Source organism: Manis javanica, chromosome 13 (assembly GCF_040802235.1).
Source record: "Manis javanica isolate MJ-LG chromosome 13, MJ_LKY, whole genome shotgun sequence".
Classification (NCBI taxonomy): Eukaryota; Metazoa; Chordata; class Mammalia; order Pholidota; family Manidae; genus Manis; species Manis javanica.
In genome coordinates this window covers 35,521,491-35,527,490 of record NC_133168.1, presented here as the reverse complement: position 1 = coordinate 35,527,490, position 6,000 = coordinate 35,521,491, and positions in this window count along the sequence as shown.

Below are 6,000 nucleotides of genomic sequence, written 5' to 3'. Positions count from 1 at the left end.
TGAACCCCTATTCACCAACCTGGCCAAACAATCGATCTTTGCATGGCTTCACTTACATGTGTATTTTTTCAGCAAGTTTATTGGAATTTTTTTTTTTTGAGATTTGGGACAATTTGAAAAAACATTTTCTCTTGCTTTGTTGTAAAAATATAGTATTTAATATATAAACATACAAAATTGTGTTAATTGACATCAGTAAAGCTTCCTGCCAACTATTAAGTTTTGGGCGAGTCAAAAGTTATATGTGGATTATTGGTTGAATGGTGGTTCAGCACCCCTGCCCCCACATTGTTTAAGCAACAACTGTGTATCAACTTCAGTACTGCATATTCATTCATTATGCTAATTAAAGAGTCATTATGCCAGTATTATAAAGTTTGATACCCAGAACTGAACAAAATAACACCCAAATAACAGAACAGAACAGGATTGTTACTGCCTTTATTAGAAATAGTGTATTTCTCTAAATGGATCCTGGGAAAACATTAGCTTTGAGGGCAGAAATATTTCCCTTTTCATTACTAATGAGATAATTTACTGTACCCTTTAAAGTATTAAGTGCTGCTGAGTTGGGCTGCTTCATCTTATACTTTATTGGACAATAGTTTGTGTCCAACACTTTACATGTATCTATGTGAATTTGTATTCTATCAAATTAGGCTATTCAAATTTGGAGGATTGTTATTTCTAATGAGTAATTTTACCCCCTAAATTCATGTGTTTGCAAATCTGGTCTGTAGCCAGGTCATTTTTCAAGTGTTCACTCCTAGAAAACTTCTTTCAGAGTGAGACAGCATCTTCAGAATATGATCTTTAATCAACTTTGGATCCACCTAGTATCTAGTCTCTCTTTATATGTAGTTTAACTTTGTTCTTGGGCAAGCACACTTGGCACCTCTTTAGAAAGTAGGGAAAGATGCCCCCTCCAGGCTGAGGGATTAGGAAAGTATACCAGTTCCTCCCACTTGCAGTTCATAATAGCTGATGGACTTTGTTTTCCAAATTCCCTTGTCAAAAAAGGAAATAACTTAGTGATCCTTGTTTACTTCTATTGATCACTCTGCTTTTTTTTTTTGAAGGTAGAATTAAAATTTTAATACTGCTATATGAACTGAGTTTGAAATTCTTCAAAATAAAAAAAATATTTAATATACAGGTAAAAAATGCACAAAGATCTTGATCAATTGATAATTTTGACCAATTTCCATAAAGTTAACAATAGTCACATTTAACAGATTGTTCTGTAATTGGCAACTATAGGATAGGAAGCACAAATTATGAAGAGTTATCAGGGATGGTGGGTTATTTCATACAGCTCTTGATAGACCCAACATTGCCACCAATCGACCACATATCTAGAAACTTAAACTTATTTTGAGATTCATGTACTCTTATACAAAATTCTAGAAATAAGAGTTTTGTTATCAAGGGCTTGGTTTCAACACAATTCTTGAGACTGAGTCCACTGATGGAGAAGAAGTTGGCACTGCAGAATCAACTACAAGAATTGAAAGCAAGTTTGATATGTCTGAGATAGTAACTTCATTTCCAAGTCTCATTTCTTCCAGATTCAAGCTGGTTCCAGAGATCAGGGCACCCTAGTATTGGAAAATGGGTTCTCCACTTGCTTTCCAGTGAGTATACATAATCCAGTTTGAATCCATTTGCATTTTCATTACATTAACAGTGGCTAACCTTGAGTGCTAAACATTTAATCCCTACTAAACAAAAACTGTCATTTTTGCCTTAGCCCTCTCTTTTTGCTCTTTTAAGTGACCAAAGATGTTACCTAATAATAAATTTGTTTTTTTTAAATTTGTGATTATTTTCTTCATTAAAATATAATTTACATACAGCACAGGAGTATTATAGCAGTTCTATTCACAATGGCTCAAATCTAGAAACAAACTAAATGTCCATCAACAAACCAATTACCTTTATGTTAACCAATAATGGGTCTCCAAACCCTATCAGAGTTTAACTAGTTCCTGCATGTAAAAATGAAATCTTTGTTATTTTGTACTGCTTGAATTAAATTGCTTGGTTTTACTTTCCCTCAGAAGAGAGTAGGCCAAAGTAGTTCAAATGTTTTCATATCTTTTTGGAATTTGGCTGCTGAGATCTAATGAACTTTTATCACTAAAAAATGAAGAGTATGTGTATTGAGGTTTAACTGGATCAGTACAGTGAGTACTTATGACAGGCATTTAATTCTCATCTTCACCAAGCTCCAACTTCTTTCAGCACAGTACAATTAAGAGTTATGTTGAAATGGGTCTAAGAACCAGTAATTGTATGGTAGTTAGGTGCTGTTTTCAATCATTTCAATGGCCAAGCTTCTCTAAGTTTACTCTCAGGTCAGTTTTGAGGATCCTCTCCAATTAGCTATTAAAGGCATAGATTTAACATAACTAATTTTTTTTCTTAAGGTATTTTGTAAGGTCTTTTTTAATATCATGTGGAAGAATGTAGTAAAGCATTTAAGTTCCAGCAATTTTTATAAAGTCTTAAGAGTAATATCACGTGGTAAACCATTCTACTTCTAGCAATAAACTTTTTTTTGAATATGAAGTGAAAATGATCTATGCTTAAAATCATTTAGAAATGACTGAAACATAGTGAACAAGCATTAACTTTGTCCAAGTATTTCATGTCCTTTTCAGATTATTCAGATTATATCCTGTTTGGTCCAATTCAGTTTACTGCTTCATTCTTTACAGATGTCTTTCATCTTTGAAATTCTATACCCTGAGTATATACTGACTCCACTATAGTCTGTTTAGTATAGGTAAATCTTAGCATAAAAATAATAAAAATTTATCAAGTCAGCTTTTATTTATTAAAAGCCCATTGGGATAACACTTTGCATATATCTCATTTTATCTCCACAACAATCCTATAAATTAAGTTTTAATATCTTTCACTTTATATATGAGGAAATTGTGGCTCAGAAGTCAATTTACTTTTTTAAATTGAACAGCTGTTAAGGGCACAACTGAGACTTGAAGCCAGATCTGTATGATTCCAATGTTTATGTCTTTACCCAGTGTATTAATTAGGGTTCTCCAGGTAAATATAGCCAATAGCAAGATAATTTTTATGAAGGATTGACTCGTGATTATAGACACTGAGAAGTCCCATGATCTGCCATCTGTAAGATAGAAACACAGGAATACTGAAGATGGTGTAATTCCAGTCTGAGTCCTACCTAAAGCCTGAGTATGAGGGGAGCTGATGGTGTAAATACCAGTCCAAGGGCAAGAGAAGACTGATGTCCCAACTTAACTATTTAGGCAGCATACAAAGGTGTGAGGTCATTCAGATCAGTGACCTGTCCCTGATTTCCCTTATGATTGGGGAAAGTAAGGCTATATGACATTTTCTGGGGCTAAATATTATCAGAGGGAGCCGACATAACCAAACAAGCTTTTCTGAGAAATTTTAACTTTGTAACAGTAATAGCCTAAATATAGTAAAGATTGTGATTCAATTTTAATAATATAGAGCATCAAACATATCGAAAGCTCATGCCATAGTCCTTTTAATGAATGTGTGGTTAATAAAATTGCCATAAATATTCTCTTCAGAGCATATAGACTTTAACATCAAAAGGAGACAAACTATAGAGTCAAATGTATTATCATTTTGAAGACCATTTCCTCCCTCTAGTGACCAGGAATAGGAACCCCATATCATATTCACAAGCTTTAAAAAACTGATTCTCAGTGTGTGTGTGTGTACCATCTCCTAGGGGGTCTTTAGGAAGTTTGCCAGAGTTATTTTGGTTATTAAAAGGAATTGGGTGCTAGTGATATTTATTAGGGGCCTTAGGGATACTAGACATCTTGCAGTGTGAGGGACATGCCCATTCATGTAGATGAAAATTTATTATTATTTAAGCCTAGAGCCTAGCACTATTGTATATATGAAAACGTAGTTTTATACATGGCATTTTTGAGAGCAACTTATTTAATATACTTTAAAACATTGTAAGATACATCATTACCTAACACTAAAATGAAAATAAACTGTGGCATAAAGTTTTCTAATACTTACAGATTTTATCAACAATCAACTGAAAAGGCAACCTATGGAATGGGAGAAAATATTTGCATGTCATTTCATGTAGGCATGACCAAGCATTTAAAAATTAGAATAGATATTTTAAGAGCTATTTCCCTTTTATTTCTCCTTTAAATTATAACTAAGATCTTATATTGATTTAAAAAATTCTAATGATGGTATACTAGTGAATTTCAAGAAAAAAGTTATAAAAGAATATTTTTAAGGAGGAATATTTTTCTTCTAAGAGTATTATTTCTATTCATCTAGAAAATCTCTTACAAGCTCAACTTTATTGCCCCTGTACTGACAGTTCTGATGTTACTATGGCTGGGCTCATGGGTCCCACACTTGGTATAATGCTCTACTGTGCCATCTTGAAGTTCTCAATAAATTTTGAACAAGGAGCTCCACGTTTTCATTTTGCTCTGGGCCCTGCATATCATGTGGTCCTGACTGCAACCAACAGAAAAATAATAATGTCTGGCTTTGAAGTAACACTTTTTTATATTAAGTGCTTCTACATGTTATCTCATTTGATCCTCACAACTAAGCAGCCAGAAGAGAAAAAGTGGTAGAGAAGATAAAACCTTGAAGTCAGAAGAGGCCTGGGTTCAAATGTAGACTTTACAGTAACCTGGGGTTAGTGATTTGATTTCTATTTTCAGCTTTCTCTTCTGTAAAATAGCAGTACTACCTGCCACATTAAATATGATGGAATGATTATGTAAAATAATGTATGGCACATGATATACACTAAGGCTTTTCCTATTTCTAGCTCTTCTCTCTCACTCTTCCTATTTGCAAGATATAAAAATTGAAACAAGGTTAAATGGTCTTCCAAGTGTGTTACTCTGGTTCCTCTGAAAAGCAGAAGTTATTTGGATTAGATGAACCAAGATTTTATTAGGGGAAACACCTGAGTGAGTGAAATTGGGAGGGAGCCAGAAAAAAAGATGGAAGCAAATCTGATTTTGAGTGAAAAGGAGAGCAAGAAGAAGTTGGTAGAAGTGTACTAGACTCCTATATCGCCTAAGGCAGATTCAGCAAGGCCAGTTGGGGTGTCCTTGAGCCAAGTAGAGTCAGATGTCAGTCCTATCTCTCAGAAAGCAGCTTTCTAGTACCCTATGCTCAGTCACTGGCTGGATTAGTTCATGGGAGGTGTGGTCTTAGTATGAAAAGTCTGTAGATTGTAAGGTGCAGCAATCATTGCAATTATTTTCCCTGTATTTGGAGGTCTGTGAGGTGCATTTTCATGGCCACCACATCAAACTTCACATTGAATTGGTGCCAAAGCCAGATCTACCCTTGACTCTTACCTATAAGGAATTTTCCTGTAATAGCATTTTCCTGGAATGTGAAGGATGTGGTTCTTAAACACTGTTTTCTCGAAAAGCAGGACAGCTTTCTGTTGGAAGTGGCAAATTTGGCCTGGCCCTGGACACAGAGGGGCTGACTGCTGAAGATGCCTTTGTCCTGTTTTGAGAAATGTTTCTATGGAATGCTTCTGTTGCTGCTCAACTCGACTCTGGGCTTTTGGAGCCCAGGAGAGGTGACTCATATGCTAAGGGTCATTCAGGGCATATTGTTCAAAAGTATCTTTTGACTGTAAGTGGTTCATTAAATACTTTTTAAAGAAAGGAAGGAAAAGAAAGAAAGAAGGAACTGGGGGTGAGAGAGGAGAGAAATATTAGAAAAGCAACTTCTTACTTAGAAAGAATGTTCACTTACATTACAATGTTGACCCATTACTGTCAGAAGTGGATGAATATAGGTGAGGTGATCTTACTAGTCCCATTTTTAAAAAATGTGTAAATTGAGATTTTGAAAAGTTAAACCGCTTGCCCAAATTTCCATAGTTTACGGAAAGGTAGAGGTGGGACTGTAGCCCGTGCCTAATAACCGCCTCCAGTAAGAATGGGTCTACATAACACCATT